The following is a 27,511-nucleotide window of genomic DNA, read 5'->3' as shown; positions in this document are numbered from 1 at the left end:
CGAGGACACACACAAACACACACGGACACACACAAACACACACACACGGGGACACACACACGGGGACACACACACACACACACAAACACACACGGGGACACACACACACACACACACACACACACCATTCCGACTTATGCGACTCATTGTTACCTGGCGACGCCGGCTACTTTTGGTAGTCTATATTATAAAACAGGAGTGTCTGTCCATCACCAAACTACTCCCTCAGCTTCGGGGATAGCCCCGCCAAACCTCCTGTGGAACGTTTTAGGGTCCCAGCAGATGTTGTGAGGTCGGTAGGAGGTTTCAAAAATTCGTCAATAAAATTATGATTTTGAAATCAACTCGATACGAACCTGCCGCAAATCTGGAAGTGGACAGATGACGACAATGAGCTGTTTGGATAATATCCAAATCCATGGAAATCTCCACGTATGGCTGGCGGACTTCCTCTCTAGTCGTAATCAACGTGTGGCCCTGAATTGGTTTCTCTCTTCTCCTCTTCCTGTTCAGGCTGCAGTTCCCCAAGGCAGTGTTCTGGGCCCTGTGTTTTTCTGGTCTTCATCAATGATCTCTCTGACTCTCTTGAAAATCCTCTCTATCTCTTTGCTGATGACTCTAATCTCTGTCGCTCCAATCTTCATCCCTCAGATCGGCAGTCTGCAGCCTCCTCACTCTCTGCAGACCTGGACAAAATCACAGACTGGGCAAACAAGTGGAACATGTCTTTCAATCCTGACAAATCTCACACTCTTACGATGTCTCTCCGAAAAGACTGACTGGACAACCCTCCCATCCACTTTCTGAATAATCCTCTCCAAGAAGTTCTGTCACTTAAGCTTTTGGGTCTCACTATCTGCCATGATCTTTCCTGGGAAAACCACATTTCAAATCTGGCCTCCAAAGCCAGTCGCCGACTGGGCATCCTCCGTCGTGCGAAGTCCTTCCTTGGCACACCTGAGCAGCTCACCACATACAAGGCTTTCATCCGCAGCTCAATGGAATACTGCTCTCCCCTCTGGGCTGGTGCTCCTGCCTCACACCAAGCTCGTCTTCATGCTGTTGAAACCAAAGCATTCAGAATCATTGGAATCTCCCGCGATGAAGCTAACTCCAAGGGCCTCTCACTCACTCACCGCAGGCAGGTTGGTGGGCTTTCCGTCTTCTACCGACTCCTCTCTGGCCTTGCCCCCCCAGCTCTCTCTGGGCTCTGTCCAGCAAATATTCCTACAGGTCGCACAAGATCTGCCTGCAACCCTCTTATGGTTAAACTGCGAAAATCAAGACTCTCTGCTCACCTACATTCCTCTTTTCTCCCGCCCCTGGAACAAACTCCCCCACTCTCTTCAATCCCACTCCATCCTCCAGGTCTTTAAAACAGCTGTTCACCACCATCTCTAATCTTCCCCCATCCAAAACCTTGATCTTTTCTATCCCCGCTAATTTCACCCCAATTCCACTTTTTTGAAATACCAACTTCTGTCCTGGAAGTCCTTGGTGTCCTTGTGTTTTATACTTCTCCCCCCCCCCCCCCCCCCTCCCACACCTCCTCCCCCCAAGCCCTCTCCCTCCCACACATCTCCCTGCTCTTAAATGTTGTGTGCTCTCAAGTGTTTGTGTGCTTCCCCTTCTCTTGTCTTCCACTCCCTCTTTTTATATATTTTGTTTGTCTGGTTGATTTGTTTGTGAAGTAAATGTCAGCTCTTTCACGAGCCTCGATTCAGTATACAAAAAAATTAAATCCCAATACAATCGTCATTTAAAACAGTATTTTGTTAAAGTATCAATTTATGACTGGAATGACGTTTGGAATTGAATGAATACAATTACGATTTTGAATTCGTAATTGTATTCACCCAACCGTACGGAACTACTTCACATCCGGATTTAAATATTTGTTTATGTCACGAATGTTGTTAAAAGTTTATTTTTTATATTAATGCTATTTAATATGTGATTGGAGTTATGCTGTTTGGAATGAAAATAGAGATATTGAGTTCAAGTGAATGACTAAATGCTGTGACGGTTTCTACTTTCTTAGCATGACATTCGCAGATCACCATATGCAGATTCGCCATTGACTGTGTATGGAACCATTCAAACGGGTACGTTTTCGTGGACTCCTTCACAAATCTGCTGTCTATGCTTGATGTTCGACTGCAGGTGGCACAGGATTGTGGAATTTATTGGTTCCATGGTTTCCCATTCGTCGTTTTTTTTTTTAACTTCAGTCTTTCACGAACCTGCTCTCCATGTCTGACGTGCGACTGAAGGTGCTACTGGAATGTGGAATTTATTGGTTTCATGCTTTAGCATTCACCGTTTTGCATTGTCTGTTTGCTTATGGTCTCCCCCCCGTGCGAAGGATAGCACGGGTACCTCGCTAGTATCCCAATAAGGCATAAGAACAGGACCTGGTATTTTCCCTTCAAAGACATGCAAGCAACATCTCTGTTTTCTTTCGGCTGATCTTGTATAAGTCAAGTTCTACTTGCCATCCGCTCAATCATAAGCCCCTGAGACCTGCATTATTTGATTGATTCACCAAATGCTTGTCCATACGACTGAGTGCAAGATGTTTGTTCATCTCCACTGAATTCTTCCCTTTTACTCCTGCATCTGCAATCACCTATTCCCATTTTTCAGTTCTTCAAATTAGCATCTCACCGCCATCGAATTTCCTCCATTATCTCCCTATGTTCTCTTCTTGCCTTCACCAACTGTTCTCAATTAATTACGTATGCTCTCATACCAAGTTAGCATGTAAAAATGTTTTTACCTCCACCACCAAAGGATGGAGGTTATGTTTTCACCCCTTTCTGTCCGTCTGTTTGTTTGTCAAATTTGTTTGTCCGTTTGTGAACAAAATATCTCAAAAGGTTGTGGACGGATTTGGACGAAATTTGGCAGACATGTAGCGTATGTGACAAGGACGAAATTAGTAGATTTTTTGAAGATCCGGATTCCAGATCCGGCTACTAGTATTTTTACAAGTGATTCTTCACCATTGGGAAGAAGAGCCAAAAACGATACATAGCAGGATATCTCAAAAAGTTATGGACAGATTTGGACGAAACTTGGTGAACCAGTTGGGTGTCTGACAAGGACAATTCGATTCGATGAAGATGTGAATATGGATTGGGACGTGAGAATTATTTAATTTGAAGTGATTTTTCACCATTGGGAGATGGGGCCAAAAACTACACATTGCAGGATATCTCAAAAAGTTATTGATGGATTTTGACGAAACTTGTTGGACACGTTGTGTGTGTGACGATGAAGAATCGATTCAATGTTGGTGAAGATCCGGATCCGGATGCAGCTGGTATAATTTTTTAAGTGATTCTTCACCATTGAGTGTTATGGCCAACCAGGTGGAGGTATGTATGCTCTCTACAGAGTGTCGTTCTAGTTTTTCATGATTTCAATTTTTGGAGAAAATAAATAAATGAATAAGCTTGTCAACACTGTATACTGTGAAACTTTCGAAAAAAATAATTCCTACCACATTTACAAAGAAGTTAATAAAGTTTACCAGTTGCATGCAGTTCGCTGAACATGTGAAAAATACTGTTACAACTTTGTATCGAATTACAAGAAATTGTATGAGCTAGCCAGAGCAATGTGTCCTGCGATACAACACGGATTCAATTTGGAAACTCAAATACAAAAGCTCAGGAGTATCTCTTGCAAATTGCTTACAATAAGGGATTAATCATCAGACTGATCAATCGTGCATGTAAAAGATGTGATGAGACTGGTTATTACTACACTTTCTGATTCTTTAACTAACACCATCACTCTGTCAGCATGTTATATCAAAATATCAAAGTTTTTTTTTTCTTTTTCTTTTTCCATTGAAACAACATGAAAGTTATACGAGTACATAAGAAACTTTGAGATATGTAGAATAAAGTAACTTACAAAATTGAAACTAGTGATTTCAGAAGACTGTTCACAAAACATGTTCTAAATGGCTGCCTCGCTGCAGCGGGCACAAAATGGATCCTCCTGGTGAAGTTGTCGATAACTCGGTGGCATTCCTCAACCGAAATAGTTTTGATGTTGGTGGCAACTACATTTTTGAGGTCTTCAATAGTCTGTGGCTTCCTCTGGTGCAATCTATCCTTCAGGTAACCCCAAATAAAGAAGTCAGGTGGGTTGAGGTCCGGAGAATGGGGCACCCATTCAACACCTGTCTGTCTAGAGACTATTTGCTCACTGAATTTCTGTTGTAGCCATTGCATGTGTTGTTGTCTGTTGGAAGACTGTTGGAAGTGTGAGGTGTGGCCCCATCTTGCTGAAACCATTGCACAGCCCTGTCGATGCGCCGCTTCCTCGATAATGCAACCCAGAACTTCTGGATAACTTTCAAGTACCATTCAGTGGTTATGGTTACTGATTTCCCTTCTACATCTTGAAACCAGAAAGGCCCAATGATGCCAGATTTGTTTATGGCAATCCATGCAGTGCATTTCTGGCTATGCAACTACGTTTCAATAACTTCATCAGGTGACCGAGAACCCCAAAACAAGTTGCTTTTAAAATTAACATGGCCATTAGGAGGCCATAATGGGTTGAGGAATGTGCTGGGATTGGGTTGGTTGATTGAGCATCTCCATTTCCTCTGAAATGTCCCAAATATAACACAGCGCCTCAAAAAGCCACTCTTAACTAAATCCTACTACCTGGCTTCTCGAGCCGACCCCGTTTCTTACTAAAGGCAAAGGGTGTAGGTGAGTTCCGGGCGCCTCAAGACCGGGTGCTCCAAAAGAGGTTTTGTAATATGAAATAAGGCCACTATGTGACCTGTCATGGAGTAATATTGCCATATTTGGGCTGGTGCTCCAGACTGGCACCTATCTCTTCTTAACATAATCCAATGACGTGCTGCCATTCTAATGGACAGGAGTTGGCATCATCCCTGGAACCTCTCAGTCCGCCGCTCTGTTGCTTCCTTGTGCCTTTTCTACAGATATTACCATGCAATATGCTCTGAGGGTCTATCACAGGTTATTCCACCTGAGCGTATATTCAGTCGTTTTATACGTTTGGCAGTTTCTTCCCATCCATGCACTATATCTGTCCCAAGGAGTAAGACTATGAGGCATTCTTCTAGTTTTTTTTTTCTCTTGCACAGCATCACTTTGGAACTTTTTACCTGCATCCTGCTTTCCCCTCTATCACAACAAACCTCAATTCAAGAGAAATGTCAATAGATTCCTCCTTTCTGTCTATTATCTATACTATCCTTTGTTTAGCTCCCATCTCGAGTGGCCTTGAAAGTTGGAGGGAAGGGGGGGTAGTGGGGGGGGGGGGGCGGGGAGGGCGACATCCCTTTAAAAAAAAAAAGTGCACCTCATCAGAAAACAACACATTACTCGGAAAATTTGGATCCCACATTTTTCCTCAAACCATTCACGCATCGTGACACATAGTTGTTTATCATTGTCTGTTAGTTTTTGCCTCTCTTGTATGCAATACGGGTGCATTTTATTTCCTGCTTCAGAATTCTTTGTGTACTTGATAAAGATGAACGACGGAGCGATTTCCCGGGGCTCCTCAAAACTGATTCATGGAACGCTTCAATGTTTTGCTGTGATCTTGCAGTGCTCGGGTAACCAGACTTTGAGCAATATTCTGTACTGTTCCGTGGGACTTAAACCCCTTTATCAATCGAAAAAACAGACTTATCTGGAGCTAATCTGGACTTGAGCTTCTTTCTGAATCGTGTTTGAGTCTGTTTAAATGACTTTGTGGAAAAGTACGACTCGACAATAAAGATCATTTGTTCAATTGCCCATGCCATCTTCGAAAGTACCAGTATGACTCTCTGATGTTTGCAGTTTTTCTGCCAAACGATGATTCATACAGACCTGCAATATAAAAAAAAATTGTAAAAAAATTGCGCAATATAAAAAATATATTCACACAACTTTAATAGTGTTGGGTTTAGAAAAAACAAAAAACACGGGACTACTTGTGTTGGAATTTATGCATCTCAAAGCATACCAACCTGAAATGGGACATAAGGCTGGGTGTCCCACCTGTATGGATGACATACATATTAAAGATCCTGATGTGTCTAACGAAAAAGGTTGTCACTACTAGTATATTGCCCTGGCTAAATTCCTAATATAAGATTCAGGTAACTATGGAGATGAAGGTAAATTTTAAGTGAGTTTAAGAAAGCAAGACTGTTTTTGCACAAATAAGGTTTTTGTGTGATATGTGTTGTTTGCTGTGTCCAAGGTGAATACGCACTATTTCATGAAACACAAGTTAGCAGAGTGATGAAACTAGAAACGTTCCTGCACTAGAATAGTGACTTGCAACAAAAAACATGCACAACAAACAAGCTTTTGTGTCAAAAACACTTCTATTAAGTAAACAAGACTTTGTTTTTCTACAACACTTGATCCGATCAGTATGAAAATTGTTGAAGGTCATCTAGAGATAATTTGGTTGACAGAATTTAATTGATGACATCAGATAGATCACGTGGTTTGACAGCCATGTTGGATTGAAAATCTTGTTCTCCAGAATGGCTGACCAGACTGATGCGAACCTTCATGCACATGATCTACTCGCCTTGGAGAATATAGGGTGTTGAATTAGTAAATCACAGGTCACATGCTGCATATAGTGTGAAAATGATTATGTCATCAGCCATGTAGTTTGGCAGCCATCTTGGATAGAAAAACGAATCTTATCCGATCAACACGAAACTTCACACACGTTATCCCCTACCCAATAGTCATGTGGTTAGACAGCCATATTGGATTTGAGCATAAATCTTTGAAAACCCTCTCCAAAACCACTTAACCGATCAATGCGAAACTTTAATCAATGAATCAACAACCCATGGGAAATATAGTTTCATAAAAGTGACGTCATCGGTCACTAGTCTGGCAGCCATATTGGATCAAAGAAGAAAAACCCTTAAAAAAAACAGAAGTGTTGGCTCACATCAAGTCCTTCTCAAGACTGTACAGGGAAAGTATTTCATGAATACCACGTAGTTGGTTAGGTTTTCAAAGATACAGTATCAATCCAGCTCTGATAAGACGAAAGAGATTTATATCCCAATCAGAATAAAGTGACTTCAAACATGATGAGAAAGTGGAATCGTTTTGCATCAATAAAGCGACACAATCGTGACATTTTTGAAGAGATATGTTTTAGAGGATGATGTCTCTGACTCATTAGCACAAAATTATTTTTTGGGGGGAGAATAATAGGCCGGATAATCGTGTTTTAAAATCGGACTATTTTTTACTTCCGTTATGTAAATGAGCGACTTCAGTCTATTGGCGTGGCAACGGCACAACTCAAAAGTGTGCACCTAGTGTCAATTTACTAGACAAACTAGCACGTACACATTTCCTTTGTATTTTGCATTACAAAATATTTTGTTTCCAAAGATATAATTTCAGAAGTGTTTCTAAAATACGCCGAATGACGAAACTGCAAATGCTCAACACGAATGTCACAGGTGGAAACCCTCACGTCATTTCCTCACTCTGCTTACAACTAAAATCTCTCTGTATTTTAATTCCAAAGAGCATCATTCCAATCACAAATTAAAACAACAAAATACAATGTTAAAAATCTGACGTGATGACCAATACAGACGAATCTTCCGGTGAGAAAGGGCGGATATGAAACACTTACAAATCGAAAAAATCTAAATTACAATTGTATTGAGAAAATTTATGAAACTCCCCACCCACCTCAGGATGAATAAAAGCACTGTTGTTCAGGTGGAAACTCAAAATCACGATTGCATTGATATATTATGAAATCAGTGAATGTTCATGATTGTGTGTTTTCTTCTGGATCGGGATGAAGATAACTATTTGAGGACTAACTCTGAGCTTGGCTTACTTGGGCCTGGCTTCAAATCAACACTAGGTCTCGCCTGTGCCTAGTTCGGTACCCTCTGCCGGCAGCGGCACAATACTAGCTAGTAGGCCCGGCAGACTGCTCTGGAAGCTGAAGCCCGAGAAGCCAAATGAAATAATATCCCAATCAATTAATGACTACTATAATTTTTATTTACTGGTAGAGAAAGGGGAAGAACTCTTGTGATCATTTATTTTTATGGGAACAAAATGGTTTATTGCAAAAATCAGGAAAAAACATGTCAAGTTTACCGAACTGGGGCATAGCATTACCTCTCCACTGTACTCGCTGAATATAATGTAGCAGTAGCATATACATTACTAGTGGGGTGTCTCTACACAACGAGCGACATCGACAAAGGTGCAATGGATAATATTTTGGAAAAAGAGTTCAAATGAAATGTCTTACCTCTCTTTGCATTTGTGCATTCATGTCTCCAAATCGATGATGTGTCTAATATGCATGTATCTCTATTAAATCTCTTGCAATTGTCCGAGTTCGTCAAGGTACTCATTCCAAGGTGGAGGGGGGTGCGGGGGGGTGGGGGAGGGGGCGGTCATCTGGTGCCTTCGACAAATTGGCGACGAGGATGCGATGCACCCGGAGGGGGGAGAGAGGGGTTCGCAGCTCGGTGGCGGCAAGGTTTCCGGGCGCCCAGGAAAAAGGTGAGAACTTTCTCGGTAAATCGGTATCTTGCCGCCATTGAGTGGAGGATTCTGTCTTGACCCCATCTCCGGTGTGTATCCGAAGGAGAAGGTAAAAGGGAACGGCCTGTGGTGTGCAAAGATTTGTTAAAGATAAGGGGTAAGATCCAAGTGGCTTGGGCCCGGGCATTTGTGAGTGTTTTCAGGAGGCTAGAGCCTGGACACTCAACACAATGCGAGTGTTTTAAAGAGGCAGGCTTGTGAGGCAGCCCACACTCGGATTCGTGGAGGTCTGGCAGGAGTGTTGTACTTGGACGCATTGCGAGGGTTTCGATGACGCAGGCTTGAGAGACAGTCTGTACATTCGCACACTCACCCTGGACACCCTGCTTAGAGGCCAGCAAAGAAGCAGGCTTGAGAGAAAGCCTGGGTACTCGGCCTTGAGGACCTGAACGACAGCAACACTCTATGGGTATTGCCGTGCACCCGTCAGTGGGGAAAGTCGGATAAGAGTTGCCCACTTAAACCTAACGGGTTGCGAAGTAAGGGAAATAATACCAGCAAAATGGGTAATGGACAAGGAACACCTGGTAGTCCGTGGGCTGAGTAGGGTTTACATGCACCCGCCCCCCTCCCCCCACAACCGGGTATGTCCATGTACCCCCCACCCTAGGGGTTAGGAAAAACCATGTTAACAGAAAGAAAACTCATTCCCTCATAGTTTGACCTCTGGTGACCTCATTAGTGACCTCATTTGTATATAACACATATCATTGTAAAGAGTGTCCCAGGACAAACATTTTGAGGGGTCATATGCAACCATAGGATGACGAGGTAAAAAGTTATGGCCATTTGAATTTCGCCTACCCCAAATTTTCGGAAATCACTGACACAGGGGGGGTAACATCAAAATATGCGTGGGAGGTACCTTGGGAATGAGTTTTTTTTCTGTTAACATGGTTTTTCCTAACCCCTAGGGTGGGGGGTACATGGACATACCCGGGAAGTTAAGTTGTGGGGGGGTGCATGTAAACCCTACTCAGCCCACGGACTATGGTGGCCCGGATCTCTCCGAGGTCGGGCCAACCGCTGAATATATGTTTAGGAAACATGGGGAAAAAGCCTTAAGGGATATGGAACTCTGGAACACATGGACGTGGAACAGAAAAAATAGCAAATTGATATTCCCGGTTGAAGGGACATTTAAGCGCGAATGCATTGAAAATTTACGTGAAGTATTGAGCCAAAAGGAGAAGAAAGTGATCACTAAATCTAAAACCCCCCCTCACACCGGCCTTACGGGGTCGTTACGATGTTTACGGCGGCGTTGCGGCGAAAAAAATCGTGCACAACCGGGAGCATTCCTTGTGGCACCTGGGACATCCTCAACGCTTCCTGGAGCAATCGTATGGATCCTTAAGCGTCCGGAAGGGGTCGTAATTTCTTACGAGAGTTTTGGTCCAGACCAAAACTCTCGTAAGACAATTACGGCAGTGCTACGGAAATCTAGACCGCAACGCTTCCTCAACGCCTCTTCAACGCTTCCGCAACTGCCCTAACACCACCGTAAGACTCCGTAAGGCCATCTTAACCATCCGCAAGGATTCTCCATCTCCTTGGACTCTCTGGGCAGCGGGTGCTCCGTCCATGGCTCTCCTGGATAGGTCTTGCCCCCTTGGAAGTCAGCAGCAGAATGAGGGGAGAGCGGGGGGCCCCCGTTTTTATATTCTGGGCCGGGAACCGTAAGGAACCGCAAGCAAATGTAGAGGCACCATATCTCCGCCGTGTATATCCACAACGAAGCCGTAGCAGTCCGTACTAAACCGTAATAAACTGCTGTGAATTGGTCACGGTCAAGCAAAATCCTCTCCCGGTGTTCACGATTTTGCTCAAAAAATCGCAACGCTGTCGTAGAAAGAACATCCGTGGACGTCCGTAAAAACAATTTTTTGGTGTGAGGTACCCTTAAGGTACACTGGGAGCCATTCGACTGGTGGGCTGAGGAATCGTCTCCGTCGAGAGGATCGATCTGTAAAGGCCAGTTTGAGGGGAAGCCTTCAACATGCGCAGGATACCATAGGAGAAGTGCAAAAGATGCTGCTGGCAGTACACCAGGTAGTCACGACAGGGCCTCCCCAAAAGGGAGCGAGACCAGTGGAGACCACAGAACCGTGAAGGAGGCCGACCCCGTTATGACCGGGTGTGGCTGGGAATCCACACCGATCCCTGATCTGAGAACTAGCATAAATAATGGAAAAAGGGAGAGGGCCCAAACCAGTAGCCTCGGCAGTGGTGGCCGCAGCTCCGATGGCCGAGGTCTGGGCCTGGCCTCCACTTGAGGGTCCCCCTGTCCCTACCCTTCCACCCCTTTCCCCCACCAACCCATTCGGTGATTCATTCACTATGTATCCCTCTTTAGTAGGGGCCCAGATGGGAATAGCAGACATACGATCTACGGAGGAACCCCCTCCCCTACAAACCATGCCAATGCGCGAGATAGGGCTGATACCAGGTCCAGTCATGGCCGGACCACAGATTGTGCATAGAATCCACATACCGTGGAAGGATACTGAGTTGATGACCGCTATGGAACGAACTATGAAGCCCCTGTTAACAGAACCACACCGAGCGAGAGAGAAGTTAGTTGAATGGTTTTCAGATCACACCCTTAACCACCGGGACGTAGGGATAATGTGTAACCCTGTGCTCCCAGCTGGGGTTTGGCGACAGGCGAAGTTAACTGCCAACTGGCCGGAGGATCAAAGGATAGGCCTGCAGGAACTGGAGTGGACAGCCATGGTCAAAACCCTTTTCAATACACTACGGGATGAGCTCTGGTCACCCGACCAAGATTGGGATAAGGTTTACAAAATCACCCAGCGAAAGGATGAGAGGGCCGGTGATTTCTGGACCAATTAAGATGGGCTTCAGTCACTCATGGGGGGTTTGCAGATGTAGCGGCTATTCCGCAAATTCTGCTCACAAGTTTGTTCATGGAAGGACTTTTACCTCCTATCCGAAAGCATTTGAAGTATGTGATGCTCGGTTGGAGGGCACAGCCAGCGAACGAGTTATGCGTGGCCACCGACCAAAGTCAAGCTAGGATGGAATGCAAGGTCAAGGTAAAGGAAGAGATGTTACAGATGTTGGTAGAAGATCGAATGGCTGGTGGGGCAGGCAAGGGCCGAGCCCCCAAGTATTGGCAAAAACAGCAGGAGGACTCAGATTGTGATGGTATAGATACCCCAGGGTTTCCGCCCGAGAGCTTCGGCCCATCATGGGCAATTGCGGCAGGCGGTAGGCCGGTCCTGCTAAACAAAGCAGCGAGGGAGTACCCCATGGTGCCCCCACTGTGGACAGGACAGGTGCCCGGACAGGTGGTGCCCTCGGCACCCCCTATGCCATTCGGAATGTGCTTCCAATGCGGACAGGCAGGACACTGGAAGAGGGATTGCCCTAGAGGGAAACAGGGTGGCAAAAGACAGAGGAGGGAAGGCAGGCAGTGAAAGGGCCTGTCGAACCCCCCTGATCCACAACGATATTGACTGGAGAAGGGCGGCCCCTCCACCATCTGCCCCCTCCTGACAGGGACACCTTCAGATGAGCTGACCTACAATCTGAGGATAAATGGCAAGCCAATGCCATTTTTAGTAGACACCGGGGCCACCCGTTTGACTATTCGGGCAGATGCATTACCTAGCGTGCCGGTGTCAGGTAAGCAGGTAAATATAATTGGTGTGTCCGGACATAGCGAAAGTATTCCGCTATTGGAGAAACTAACAATACAATGTGGGCCGTTGGAGGAGTGGCACGCTTTCATTTTGGCTGCAAACACTCCGGTAAATTTATTAGGACGGGACTTGTTGTGTAAACCAGGTTGTGTAGTGCGCTGTTCCCCGGATGGTGTGTATTTAGAAATGCCCCATGAGATAAGGTCAGAGGTTCTATGCATGTTGATGCGGCCCGCCCAGAGGTATGGTGGTGGAGGATAGTTACCCCTGACATTAGGGAAACAATCGAGCACGCAGTACAGCAGGTAATGGACATCGACGAAATTCGGGAATGGATGGGGAAGCAACAAATTAACCCCGCGGAAATTTTTGATCCATTGCATTGTACAGCGTACTATGACTCGGAGGTAATAGTGGAAGACTATGCAAGCAAAGTGGAGTGAGAGTTGGGGTGTCAATCCAATTTGAAACTTGGAAATGTATGGATGGGACCAGAGGGTATCAGGGTCAAGGTAGAGTTGACAACATCCCAAATGAGATTGACGCAACTTCGAAATTGTTCGGTTCCACATGTTTAAATGACAAATGCGTTGGGGCGCTGGCCGGAAGATATAGGACCAATGATTGCTGGATTAAAGCAGCAAGGGATGGGTGAAACCATATGCTGTTCATACCTCATACCACAAGTAATGAGGGAACTATCACTAAGTTGGCCAATCAGCAAGGGCATTGTTAGACGGGGGTGTGGCCAATAATAACAGGAGTGTTTGAGCAGGTGGCCCTAAAGCCCATTGAGAATAAGGTACCACAAGACTTCACAGATGGCAAGTGGGAGCACTTGAACCAGATGCCTTCACAGCTGTGGACAAGACACGCCAACGACGTCAGAAGAATCCAACACGTCACGCACGTTCGGGTCGCCATTGGTAGGACAGGACCCTACCCAAAGGTACGACAATACCCCACTAGGCCAGAAACCGCAAAAGGTATCACCCCGGTGGTCTCCGCGTTGCTAGAGCATGGTATCCTGGTTGTAACCCGGAGCTGGTGTAACACGCTGATTCTTCCGGTAAGGAAGCCCGGGAAGACTAAGCGGCATTTTGAGCAAGATCTAAGGGCCGTGAATAAATTAATTGAGGCGATTGCCACAGAAGTACCCAACCCCACCACCATCCTTACTACAGTGCCTCCCGAAGCGGATTGGTTTTCGGTGATAGATCTGGGTTCCGCCTTCTTTAGCGTCCCCGTACATCCGGACTCTCAGTTTTTGTTTGAATTTATGTATGAGGGCCAACAGTATACGTGGATCGCATTACCTCAAGGATTTTGCGATAGTCCGACATTGTTTTCCTCGGTGTTGCAACAAGACTTGGCAGACGTAGTGCTGCCGGCACACTCGACATTAATTCAATACGTTGATGACTTGCTAATATGCTCTACCACCAAGGATGAGGAGGATTTCTGACTTCCTACACTCATGCAGTCAATGTGTGTTGCTGTCAATCGAGCTCTCTCTACCATTGCAAGCTGGAGTTCCTCAAGGCCACATTTTGAGCCCAATCCTGTCCATCATCTATATAAATGACCTCTCCGATGCTCTGGAAACACCTCTCTTCCTTTTTGCGCAGATGAATCCACATTATGTCATACAGTAACCAATCCCACTGCTTGACAGACTGCATCTGTGGTTATCTGGAAGTGATTATATGCAGGCCTGATAAATGAAATATGTCCTTTAATCCTGGAAAATATCACTGTCTCACCCTGTCACTCTGGAAGGATGGTCAAGCTAGCCCACTTGTCTATTTCTCTGTCCACTGAAAGCGATTCAGTCTCTTGAACTTCAGGTTCAGTCTATCCAAGCAGGCAGTGCACCACCACCCTCCGTCATGGCCCATTATCTGTTTTTATCCACATTAACTCTTCTTAACCCAACTCCCTTACTGGCTCGTTTCAGTGTTTCCTCAATCTCTCCCTCTCTCTCTCCCTCTCCCTCTCTGCCTCCCTCTCCCTCTTCCTCTTCCTCTTCCTCTCTCTCTCTCTCTCTCTCTCTCTCTCTCTCTCTCTCTCTCTCTCCCCTCACTAGTTGTGCGCAATTATTTCCCTGCTACCCCATTGTCAATTTATTCTTGCTCTTCTATGAGACTCACTTTTGTACTTGTAGAGAGAAAAAAGGGACATGGCTGAAAGTGAGGCTAAGAAAGTTAGAGACTGATCCTCTCACAGTGGCTGCAGACCATGGAAGTAGATAGGTGCATCCATTTGGCAATCCTTCCAGAGTGAAGCTGCGAGATTTCTCACGATTGAAAGACATGTTCTATCTATCAGGCAAGCATGTAACCAGGTCTAGATAGACGTGTCCATTGCCATTTAACTACTCAGTGAGCCCAGACTTCTGTACGAAAAGGTATGTGCAGGTATATGATTAATTGATAAGATAGGTCACTGCTCCCCATCATTCACCTCAAAGCTATATAGCCAGGGTTTGATTACCGACCCAGTTTCCCCCTTTCCTTCCCCCACGCACATCTTCCAACATGCTCTATCCTGGGCCCCACCTCTTCCTCTTAAGCTGGGACGTAAATAAGTAGACATGGAATATCATTGTATCAAGACTATGACTTGATATTGAATTGCTATCCACCACAGAGAGAATTGCTATCCAAAAAGCTCCTTTAGATGATGAACAAGTACAAAAAGTTTTAATTAAAACAAAAGCCGCGTCGATGTTACACAATGCCTAGATGCAGCTGTGCCTATAACGTCGATGTTATAGGCACAGGACATTCCTATTGATTCGATTACTTGATGTTATTTTTGTGCAAAGTGAAAATATATCTCGGCAATTTCCCGTGTGTGGCGACGAATTTTTAATATATCTCGGCATTTTCCCGTCTGTTATTTCAGGCGGTGTATGACTGACCATGCCGCGATTTAAAAAAAAAAAATCTCGGCAATTTCCCGTGTGTGGCGACACGTGAACGAAGCTATGCTCCTCTCTCCACATTATTGTGATGACGTATATATTAAATATTTCATCGTGACGATTGTCATCAAATGGACGAATTTTTAATATATCTCGGCATTTTCCCGTCTGTTATTTTGGGCGGTGTATGACTGACCATGCCGCGATTTAAAAAAAAAAAATCTCAATGGACTTGAAGTTACAGGCCTTTGAGAATTCATTTCGTTCTATAAAAGGCAACTTTCATCGGATTTTCTTCCCGTTTTTTTTCAACTGAGTCCAAAACTATGTCAGCGACTGTGAAAAATGAAATGATATATCGAATTTGATTTGAAATAAAACTGTGTGAGAGAGGAAGACACCACGGGCCTACAAAACAGGCCTCAAAGCTATGCGAGTTAATAAAATGGTGGATATTTGTTTATATGAAGGCTCTCCCAGAATGGGTGGAGCTATGGTTCCCAGAATGGGTGGAGCTTTGAGGTTTTGTCTTCTCTGCAAGAACAACAAGAACAAGAAGAAGAAGAACAAGAACAAGAACAAGAACAACAGCAGAGGGCACTCTATTAGCAGCGTCTGCAACGCGGCTAAAAATTGGCTTCACGACATGCAGTATGACCTTTTTGAACCATGCAGTGCCTTATTAAACTAAATGGATTAAAGGTGGTAACCTCATGCAGACATTGCAGTGCTTATTTTAATGCCAAAAATTAATAAACATAACTGAGTGCAAGATGCAAACACTTTGTCTCACGATGGCTTCACCTATCTACAAAGCAAAAGCAATGATAAGGAATAGTAAAGGAAACAGTACGACACCTGAGCCACCGAGGAACCACAAAGCCTGATGTCAGTAATAAAACTTTCACATCCTACTGCAAAGTCAATGATGATCTTGTATGAGCAGAAATCTCCACTGTCCATACTAATGATCATCAAGGTAAATTGAAAGGCTGTAAGGTGTGTGTCTGTGTGTGTTTGTGTGTAACATTACTTTTGCCAAGGCATCACACATCCATTTCCAAAGAAATAACATGTTTCCATCATGCTATTTACATGTGGAGGTTGCTACTCTCTGTAACCCATATTGTAGTCAGCTACAGCAGTTTGGCCAAATTTATTTTGCCAAAGTTGCTCCTGTTAACTCCTTCATACTTTTGGCATATAGCGAGCATGCATCGTGATTGGGCAATGTGGAACTGTTCAAATCATCTCGGGTAATTGCTACTCTTGAGTCTTGACATGAATGTGTTTGAGTGTTCAGTAGTTGTAAAGTCTTACATTGTATTAACCGCCAAATGTTGGTTTCTATTCTTTCACCAACCAGGAAACGGTAAATACAATTCACAAACCAAGGTCAAAATAGTTACAAATAAACAAAATCGAATTACTTGTGCATTATTGTATTTCACATTTACTGAAAGGAGGATTGGTCACCCAAACCTTGACCGATTGTCCAGCAAAAAAAACCTCATTACAGGCCCATGATGTGAGCAGAACTTGGCACCAAAACCTGGCTAAGCGGTCTAGTTCATTGTTGCTATGGCTAAGCATGTTGGCTAAGCATGTTGCTATGCATAGTCCCATTACTATCCTCCAGGCAAAAGGACAAAAAGGACGATTATGCACCTTTTTGTCACTTGACCAATGGCTACCATTCTACATTGCTCTACTTTATTGCTGCCCGATTATTGTTGGATCATAGAAACCTTGCACTGGTACCTTTCATTTAGAGCTATGGTCGTTTTTTTTCTCAGGCTTTCGGAAGAGCACGGTATGCATTTTGGGCCAATAAAAATGTTTTGTGTTTCTGAATATGTTCCTGAATGAAATAAATATAGAGGAGATGAAATGGTCGTACAGGAAATGCCAGCCTACCAATTGCCAGCCTAATCTGGTTACACATTTTTAGTTTTCCATTCCTATATTTCTACTCAGCACTTGTCCTTTGTGTGTAACTCCACTGTGTGACTTTACACATTTAACTATTTCAATTTCTAATTCATATCTCTAACTATCAGAATTGTTTGTTCTACATCAATAGTCAACTTTAGCAGGAGGGGGGGTCTGGAAGCCGAAGCAAGTGTCCAAGAATGTCTGCTGGTATAAGCTCATCCTTTCAACATTTTTTTTTTTTTTACATTGACCCTTTGGGTGGTGCTCAGATTTTGGCGTCCATTTTTTTTATTTTGAGTGTGTGTTGTGCGTGGGATATGTGAGAATGTGAGATTTGTCGGCATTGAAAGAAATATTCCAAGTGTCGGACCATTCAAGTGTTGGATATTCCAAGCTCCTCATTCTATCAAGTTTTACAGAGAGGTAAAAGGCTGCTGCCTACCTGTCTGAAAGATGAGGGATATCACAGCAGAATGTGGAGTCATGAGCATAAAGATAGGCAGGATTTTCCAGAGAATCAGAAAGAGCATCGATGAAGATGAGTAATAGGCCTGGACAGGATCCGACGCACTGCCTTGGGCCACTCCAGCTTTGACAGGGAGATATGAGAGGATCCTGTTAATAGCCATGCCCTGACTATGAGATTAGAAGATGTCAGCAGGCTATATGAGAGGAGGTGGCCTTGCATGTTGTGGGCAGAGAGTTTGGGGAACATGGCAAGGTGTCAGACTATGTCAAATTCCCGAGACATGTTCAGAGAGACGGTCCTGATCTCATGTCTGAGATTGACAACCTCCATCCGTTGTTGGGAAAGAAAAAGAAGAATGAATGCTCAAGGTGGAGTGACAAGATCTGAATCTTAACAGATGGCCTGAGATTAGGTCATTAGAGAAAAGGAAGGATTTGATATCATATGTGATGATGGATTCCATGTCTTTGCTTATAAATATGAGTAAACGAATGGGCCTGAAGATAAGAGGATCTGTTTTTGTACCATGTTTGTGTATTACATTGATGTTGGCTGACTTCCAAGTAGATGGAAGGTGACCTACAGAAAATGATAGGGGGGAGGACATGACAGAAAAATAACCAAGAGACTTGTGGCAGAGCAGGTTTTTAGAACATATGTGCTGATGCCATCTAAGCCTGTTGCAGAGTTAGAGATGTGGATTGCCAGAATCCTCTCCATCTCATGACAAAGAGCCAGGGTTCAGGAGGAAGAGTTCAGTGTGAGAGGGTAGGTACAGAGAGTGAGGGGTTGGGTACACGAGATTGGGAAGGAAACACAGAATCGAGGCATTCGGCCTTCTCACGGGCAATGTCAGCTGTGGTGTCATTTGAAGTGAGGGAAGCGATGGAGTCGGAGCATACACCAGATGCAGACCTAACAAGGTTCCACGAGGTCTTTGAGAAAGGAGACAGGTTTGAATGTTTAGCCTTCTGGTCGACCAGATGTTGTTTTCTCCTGAGAGTGTACGCATTTATTGTGGGCTTTGTGGAATGATCCGAGGTTGCCTTTGGTCGAATTGGCCTTCCAGGAAGAGAAGGCAAGTTGTTTGAAGGGAATAGCCCCACCACGGGATTATGTACCTGGGGTGGGGGATGGCAGGATTGGTATGATAACTGCAAACAAAATGGCTGGATGTACATGAGGGAGATAATGTTTTTCTGGAAGAGTTCCCAGGCGATATTAACATCAGCCGATGCGGAGATAGAATACCAGTCCTGAAGTGAGAAGGCAGCTTGCCGTCCCCATCAGTCAATCTGAATAATATGCCAAACTCTCTGGCACTAAGGCAGCTTTCTCTGACAATAGCCAGAGATGTTGACTCCTACAAGCAGTGATCAGATGAACCTATCGGAATGAATGATCGTTTTAAGGCCATTTTTCCCTGCTAGAGCGGGGGTTAGCCTTGTGGGCCCCATGACAATCATGGTTCCCTGTTTGAGGCAATGTTTTTATGGCCGGATGCCCGTCCTGACGCCAATCGGAATATAGCGGAATATAACCTATCGGAATAACCTATCGGAATATAGCGGTAAATTTGTTAGCGGTAAATCTGGTCATTGGAGGGAACACTTCTTTTTATTACACACTAGCAGAAGTACCCGCCGTTTACGGGCAGGGTAGGGGGGGGGGAGGTGGGCAAAGGGGTGGTGGGGTGGGGGTGAGGGGTGGGGAATGGGAGAAGGGGGGTAATGGGGGGATGGGGGAGGGGGCAGGTGGGAGTGGGGGGGGGGGGGGTAGGAGGGGTGGAGGGGGGGAGTAGGGAGTGGGCAGGAGGGGGGGAGGGGTATGGGGGTGGGGGGAGGGGGGAAGCAGGAGAGGAAGGGAAGGAAGGGGGTTCATCACCTTTTCGTGAAATATATGCTGGTGAATGTGGCGTTCATCCAGTTTCTGCGTTAAGTGTGATGACATCCAGGAAGAACAAGAAGCCGTACTACCAACTTCGTACACTTCCGGAATTGTTTGATTTATTTGTATTCAAATGTTTGGTGATTGTTTTGTATTTATTTATGCGAATGTGTACTTGTATATAACTGTCATTAATTAAAAAGGCTTCGGCACTATTAAACTCCAAAACTGATCAGCCTTTTTTTTTTTAACTCCAAAAAAACGAACTTTCTTTTCAATTTTTTTTTTGCTTGCAACACTCCCAAGCACTCACTGATGAATCTCTGAAAGTTTGACGAAGATCCGTTCAGCCATCTGAGAAAAATGGCGACACACACACAGACACACATCTCTCTTATATATCGTAATTCCTTCTCCAATAAATTATTATGAACAATCATCCTAATTTTATTTTTCTCCTTCTATGTTAGGTACATGCTGTTAATTCCTGTCTGTTTTGTACAACTTCAATAGTTGATGTCTAACCTTTTACATAAAATAAATTTACATAAAATAATTACTTTTCATGAATATGGATGGAAGAAGTGACTTGTAATTAGGAAATTGATAATTAAGGGAGCAAGTTAATAAATCCATATATGTGCATGTACAGTGTAATGTTGCTTCAGGGTCATATGTGGAGTTGGCAAGGGGGTTTGGTGTTTTTAACGACCACTATTATCCCACCTTGTGGGGTCGGCCGGGATAAGCTTGGCCAAGTCTTTCACGAACCGGCCTGGTCAGGCCCGACATTCGCCTAGTTAGGGCAGGAATTTGGAATTTTCCATGGTGCCCGAGATACTCACCTACTCTTTGCGAAGGACACCACGAGATCTCTAATGTCCAATTATAATGGTGTTACAATTCCACCATCTCACAATGCAATAAAAAGATGGCCTCTGGCCTCTTCCTTATGACTATTCATATAACCTTCATATTATGCAACCTGAAAATTTAAAGCCAACCATTCACTCTTCCTGCAACTCTCTCATTAACTGAGTGAAGAGATCAAAAGTTTTGAAGAACAATTTGTGCAAGAGCCCTCAACTACTTACAGCGTCAATTAACAAACCCTTACAGGGATGATGGGAAAGAGTCAGAGAGGATTCCCCCCCCCCCCCCCTCACTTTTCCCTTCAGCAAATCCTTTTGAAATTTCGTTTTGAAAAACCTAAGTTATGCCTTGTTCATCGATAACCTGAATCTGTTGCTTTAGAATTGTTATTTATTAGTCCCCTACCGGTGTACACCGGAGGGGACTATAGGTTTGCACTCCGTCCCTCCGTCTGTCAGTCTGTCAGTCCGTCAGTCCGTCAGTCCGTCACGCAAAGAACAGTCTTCCGGACTTGTTTTCTAAACCCTTAATGCTAATGATTTCAAACTTGGCACATGGTTTCCTCATGATAAGTTACAGATCAAGTTCGAACTTCACGACGTTTCGATCATTTTTGACAAAGTTATGGCACTTTGAACTTTGGGAATTTCCCCAACAGTTTTCCGGACTATAATTTGGAGTGCGGTGAGTCATAATACTGTCTTCTGTGACAGTGCTACCCAATGCCGGTAGGGGACATGTATTGCAGCGCAATACTCAGAATGCTTGTTCATTTTCACATAAGGTTTTGGCATGCTTGCCTCTGAGCTGACTGTTCCTGGGTTCAATTCACGTAAAATTGTATCAAACTGAAACTTATGAAGAGAAAAAAGCGAAAATGTGCAAATTTGGGTCTGACCCGACAGTGTGCATTCAGACATGTAACATCAAAGTCGCACAATGTGATTTTATCCAACACTAATCCCAATGCAAGGCTGTCTGAAAAGCTTCAACCATTGCCTTATAATTAAACAAGCAATCTTTATAGTTTCACCGACAAGAATTCTGTATTAATCTTTGTCAAAAAAGAGAAAGTGTGTTAATATCCTCTAATAGTCTAAAATCTTAAAAACGAGAATGGCATTCTTGGACCTCGTGACCACGACTGACATACCTGCACCTAAATTGTTATATCACGAGCAGGAGTATTCGGCGTTCCTTGGTGGGGGGGGTGGGGGAGGGGTGCGGGGGAGGTAGGAGGCAGGAGACAGGAGAAGCAGGGGTGAGGAAGGGAGTGGGGTGAGTGGAAGGGGTAGGGGTGCGAGAGGTGAGGGGTGAAGGATGGGAAAGATATACTACATATACATATTTTTTGGGGGGGGGAGGAGGGGGTGGCTTTGACAGGCCCCTCCGTTTTGGGGGAGGGGGGATGAGAAGGAGGAAAAATGTACCCATGCAAAAAAGTGCTGTAACCTCAGTGATGCCCAGGTAGAAAAAAAAAAGGATATTGTAATACCCTCTGCCACCAACACCAGGTGGCGCTACACAGTATACATTTACATGGACGTCGAGAATTTAAGGCCTTCTACCAGTCCCCAAAACGCCGCATGAAGCCGCGGCCACATAGCCTATGTTACCCCCCAGACAATGTTGTATTTGTACCCCAAGTAAAGTATATAAGTGTTAATCGATTGCGAACTTGAAAATCTCAACAAACCCAATTTGTTTTCAATGTTCGTCTTTCATTAATCATCCACTTTCTAAACTCCCCTCTTGCCCCTCCCATCCAAATCCCCCCCTTGCCCCTCCACTCCTGAACTCCCCCCTTGCCCTTCCCCTCCTAAACTCCCCCCTTGCCCCTCCCCTCCAAATCCCCCCCTTGCCCCTCCACTCCTGAACTCCCCCCTTGCCCTTCCCCTCCTAAACTCCCCCCTTGCCCCTCCCCACCAAATCCCCCCCCCCTCGCCCCTACACTCCTAAACTCCCCCTTGCCCCTCCACTTCTAAACTTCCCCCTTGCCCCTTCCCTCCTAAACTCCCCCCTTGCCCCTCCCCTCCTAAACTCCCCCCTCACTCCTCCCCTTCAAACTCCCCCCCAACCCCTCCCATTCAAATCTCCCCCAATCTCCCCCCCATACCATTCCTCTCCAATTCTCCTTCCTCCCCCCTCCTCCTCAAAGCTGCCTCCTCCCCACTTCGTCTCCCTTCTATCTCATACCTCCACCCCCCCCCCAACCTTCTACTTTCCTCTGCCCCCCCTCAACCAACCCCTCACTGTGCCTCATCCCTTCACCATCAAACCTTTCATCCTCCTCATCCTTCCCTTTCTTGGAACTCTTCTGCAATCTCTGACACACTATCAACTGCTCTCCCTACCTCCCCCTCTCATCCTTCATCTTACCCTACTCCTCCCCTCCCCTGTCCTGTACCTGATGCTCCCCCTCTCTCTTCATTAACGGTATGGACCTCAAACATCCGGGGCCTTCGCTCAAACCTGACTGATCTCTCCATACAGGTTGCTTCTGACAATCCAGACTTGATCTGCTTAACAGAGACTTTCCTCCTTCAAGATGTCTATGATTCGTTAATATCTCTTCCTGGTTACTCCCTCCTCCGGTATGATAGACCTGAGCCTCGGCCTGGTGGTGGGGTGGCTATCTTTATCAAAAACTCTCTTCCTCACTCTCCTTGCACTGCCCTCTCTCCTCCTCACCCCCAGGAGTACCTCTGGCTACGGCTTCCTCTCCACTCCCACCTTTTGTTCATATGTGTTCTGTACCGTCCCCCAAACAGTGATGACTCCATCTACATTTCACTGTATGACAACATGGACCAACTTCTATCCACTCATCCCAACTCTCTCTTCCTCATATGTGGTGACTTCAACTGTCATCATGCCACCTGGTTGGGTGTGGGTTCCTCTCTCACCAGTCATGGCACCTCAGCAAAGGACTTTTGTGACTCACTGGGATTGACACAATCTGTCAATTTCCCGACCCGGATCTCAGCCAATGGAGTATCTTCTCTTCTAGACTTAGTTATGACAAACTTCCCTGCTAATGTCTGCTGCTCTTCTTCTGCTCCAATCGGTTCTTCTGATCATGTGCTTGTCAAAGTGGACATCTCTCTGGCCATTCTCAGAGAGCCTCCTCAGCGTCGACGAGTTTGGCATTTCACTCAGGCCGACTGGGACGGTCTTCAAGCAGCCATCAATCGTCTGGATTGGTCTCCCATCTCCACTGCCTCTGACATCAATTCTTCCTGGGAATTCTTCAAAAGCAAACTGATCTCTCTCATGCACAGATTTATCCCATCTCGCCTTCAGTTGTCTTACCCTTCCTCCCGTCCATGGTACACTGAATCTTGTGGTGAGGCAGTTGCCCTGAAACAACTTGCCTTTGCCTCTTGGAAGGCTAATCCAACTGAAGGCAATCTCAGTTCCTTCCACCAAGCTCGGAACAAGTGTGTGTCTACCCTCAGGAGTGCCAGGAAGCATTATCTCTCCTCACTCAAGAATGAACTCTCAAACCTGTCTCCTTCCTCCAAATCCTGGTGGTGTCTGGTCAAATCCGTGTCTGGTGTTTGTTCCCCCTCCATCCCCTCCCTTACCTCAAATGGCCACACAGTTGACATCGCACGTGACAAAGCCGAATGCCTCAACTCTGTGTTTGCCTCAAAATCTTTAGTCCCAAACCCATCTCTCTCAGTTCCCACCTTTCCCAGTCGAACCCAACTGCTCCTGGACTCTGCGTCCTTCTCTCCTGACAAAGTGGAGGAGTTTTTGTCTAACCTCGACTCTGATTCTGCAACTGGACCAGACGGCATCAGCCCACGGGTCCTAAAATCCTGCTCTGCTGCTCTATCTCACCCTCTCTCTGTTCTTTTCACCCTATCTTTTGCTCAAGGTCATCTGCCAGCATCCTGGAAATCAGCAAACATTACCGCTTTACACAAAAAAGGTGCAAAAACAGATCCTTGCAACTACAGACCAATCAGCCTGCTCCCAATTATCAGCAAAGTCATGGATTCCATCATTGCTTCGGATATGAAATCTTTCCTCTTCTCCAATGGCTTGATCTCTGATCATCAATTTGGTTTCAGACCAGGTCACTCTACTCTGGACATGCTGCTTCTGCTGTCTCAACAATGGATGGAGGTCCTCAATGCCAAACAGGAAATCAGAGCTGTCTCCCTTGACATATCACGTGCCTTCGATACGGTCTGGCACCCAGCTCTGCTCACCAAACTCTCCTCCTATGGTATCCATGGAAATCTCCATGCATGGCTTGTGGACTTCCTCTCTGGTTGTAGTCAACGTGTGGCCCTGAATGGATTTCTCTCATCTCCCCTTCCTGTTCAGGCTGGAGTTCCCCAAGGCAGTGTGCTGGGCCCTGTGCTTTTTCTGGTCTTTATCAATGATCTCTCCAACTCTCTGGAAAATCCTCTCTATCTCTTTGCTGATGACTCCACTCTCTGCCGCTCCATTCCTCTTCCCTCAGATTGGCAGTCTGCAGCCTCCTCACTCTCTGAAGACCTGGACAAAATCACAGACTGGTCAATCAAGTGGAACATATCTTTCAATCCTGACAAACCTCACACTCTTACTATGTCTCTCCGAAAAGATCGACTGGATAACCCTCCCATCAACTTTCTCAACAATCCTCTCCAAGAAGTTCTGTCGCTCAAGATTTTGGGTCTCACTATCTGCCATGATCTTTCTTGGGAAAACCACATTTCCAAGCTGGCCTCTAAAGCCAGTCGCTGACTGGGCATCCTCCGTCGTGCGAAGTCCTTCCTAGGCACACCTGAGCTCCTCACCTATACAAGGCTTTCATCCGCAGCTCAATGGAATACTGTTCTCCCCTATGGGCTGGTGCTCCTGCCTCACACCTGGCTCGGCTTCACGCTGTTGAATCCAAAGCTTTCAGAATCATTGGAATCTCCCGCGATGAAGCTATCTCTGAGGGCCTTTCACTCACTCACCACAGGCAGGTAGGTGGTCTTTCTGTCTTCTACCGACTCCTCTCCGGCCTTGCTCCGCCAGCTCTCTCTGTGCTCTGTCCCCCAAATATTCCTACAGGTCGCACAAGATCTGCCAGCCACCCTCTGATGGTTAAACTGCCGAAATCTCGGCTCTCTGCTCACCTTCACTCTTTCATTCCTCTTTTCTCCCACCTCTGGAACAAACTCCCACACTCACTTCAATCACACTCCTCCCTCCAGGTCTTTAAAACAGCTGTTCACCACCATCTCTTATCTTCCCCCATTCAAAACCTTGATCTTTTCTACCCCCACTAATTCACCCCAGATCCACCTTGTTTGAAATTCCAACTTCTTTCCTGGAAGTCCTGGCAGTGTCCATATGTTTTATACCTCTCCCCCCCCCCCCCCCTTCCCATGCCTCCCCCCCAAAGCCCTCTCCCTCCCACATTTCTCTCGATGTCTCCTTGTCTCTCGGTCCCTGCTCTCAAATGTTGTGTTTGTGTCCTTCCCCCCTCTCTCCCCATCTTGTCTACCGCTCCCGATGTTATTTGTTTTATGTGTCTGTTTGTCTTTCTGTGTGATTAATGTTCCCTCTTTCACGAGCCTCGATCTTGTATACAAAAAAGAAAAAAAAAAAGAAAAAAAAAGTGCTTATAGCTGGAATACCCGGCGTTGCCGGGTGGCGGGGGGAGGGGAAAGGGGAGGGAGGAGGCAGGAGAGGGAGGGGTGAGCAAGACAGTGGAGGGAGTGGAAGGGGGAGGGGTGCGAGAGGTGAGGGGTGAGGGAGGGGAAAGATATACTACATATACATTTTTGGTGGGGGGGAGGGGGCGGGAGGAGGTGGCTTTGACAGGCCCCTCCGTTTTGGGGGAGGGGGATGAGAAAAAAAATGTACCCATGCAAAAAGTGCTCTAACCTCAGTGTTGCCCAGGTGAAAAAGGAAATTGTAATACCCTCTGCCACCAACACCATGTGGCGCTACATGGTACACATTTACATAGAGAATTTACGCCCCTCTACCAGTCCCCCAAACCCCCTCATGAGGCCGTGGCTACATAGCCTATGTTATCCCCCAGACAAAGTTGTATTTGTATTTGTACCCTGAGTAAAGTATATAAGTGTCTATAGCTGGAGTACCCGGCGTTGCCCAAGCGAAAAAGAAACATTAACATATATGAAATGAGGGCAAATATAATGGAAAAACAATTACATCCAAATCAGAATCCATCACAAATGTCAAATCATCATTTCACCTTTTTGTTGAATATATGCTGCTGAATGTGCCATTCATCACGTTTCTGGGTTAAGTCGGATGATGAGCAGGAAGAAGAAGAAGCCTTACTACAAACTTCGTACACTTCCGGAATGGTTTGATTTATTTGTGTTCAAATGTTTGCGAATTGTTTTGTATTTATTTATGTGAATGTGTACTTGTATATAATAATAGCTGTCATTCATCAAAAAGGATTCCCTGGTGTTGGGCTCGCGGCTAGGGTGCCGGCTTAGGATACCAAGGATCCTGGGTTCGAATCCTGGTCGATCGCTGAATTAACGCCAGGGGGGTTGACTCAGCCTGTACATACCTTCCGAGGTCGGCTAATTGAGTACCAGTTCACTGGTAATTCCCTGTTTGTCGTTAAAGGCGGCAAAAATGGTTGGCGTCAGGAAGGGCATCCGGCCGTAAAACATTGCTTCAAATAGGGGACCGAAAAACAACAACAACCACGGTTCCTGAAAAAGGCCAACCCCCCGCTTTGCGGGGAAAAATGGCCTCTAAAGGTTTTTTTTTTTTTTTTTTATTCATCAAAAAGGCTTCGGTACCGTACTATAGAGCAATTTTTTTTTAATCCCAAAAAACGAACCTTTGTTTTGCCTAAAACACTCCCAAGCACTAACTGATGAACCTCTGAAAGTTTGATGAAGATCCGTTCGGCCATCTCTGAGAAAAATGGCGACACACACACAGACACAAAGACACACAGCTCTCTTATATAGTAGATTATACGTACTTGTACCAACTTTCATTTAAATCCCTTAAGCTGTTCTCAAGTATCACATTTTTAGCGTAACATGACCTCTGACATTTGACCTCTTAATGCCAAAAATCGAATCAGTTCATCTTTGCATCGTGATATATACCTGTACCAAGTTTGATCAAAATCCCATCACTGGATCTCAAG

This window comes from Myxine glutinosa, chromosome 2 (assembly GCF_964187855.1).
Source record: "Myxine glutinosa chromosome 2, kmMyxGlut1.1, whole genome shotgun sequence".
Taxonomy (NCBI): Eukaryota; Metazoa; Chordata; class Myxini; order Myxiniformes; family Myxinidae; genus Myxine; species Myxine glutinosa.
This window is presented reverse-complemented; position numbering follows the sequence as displayed.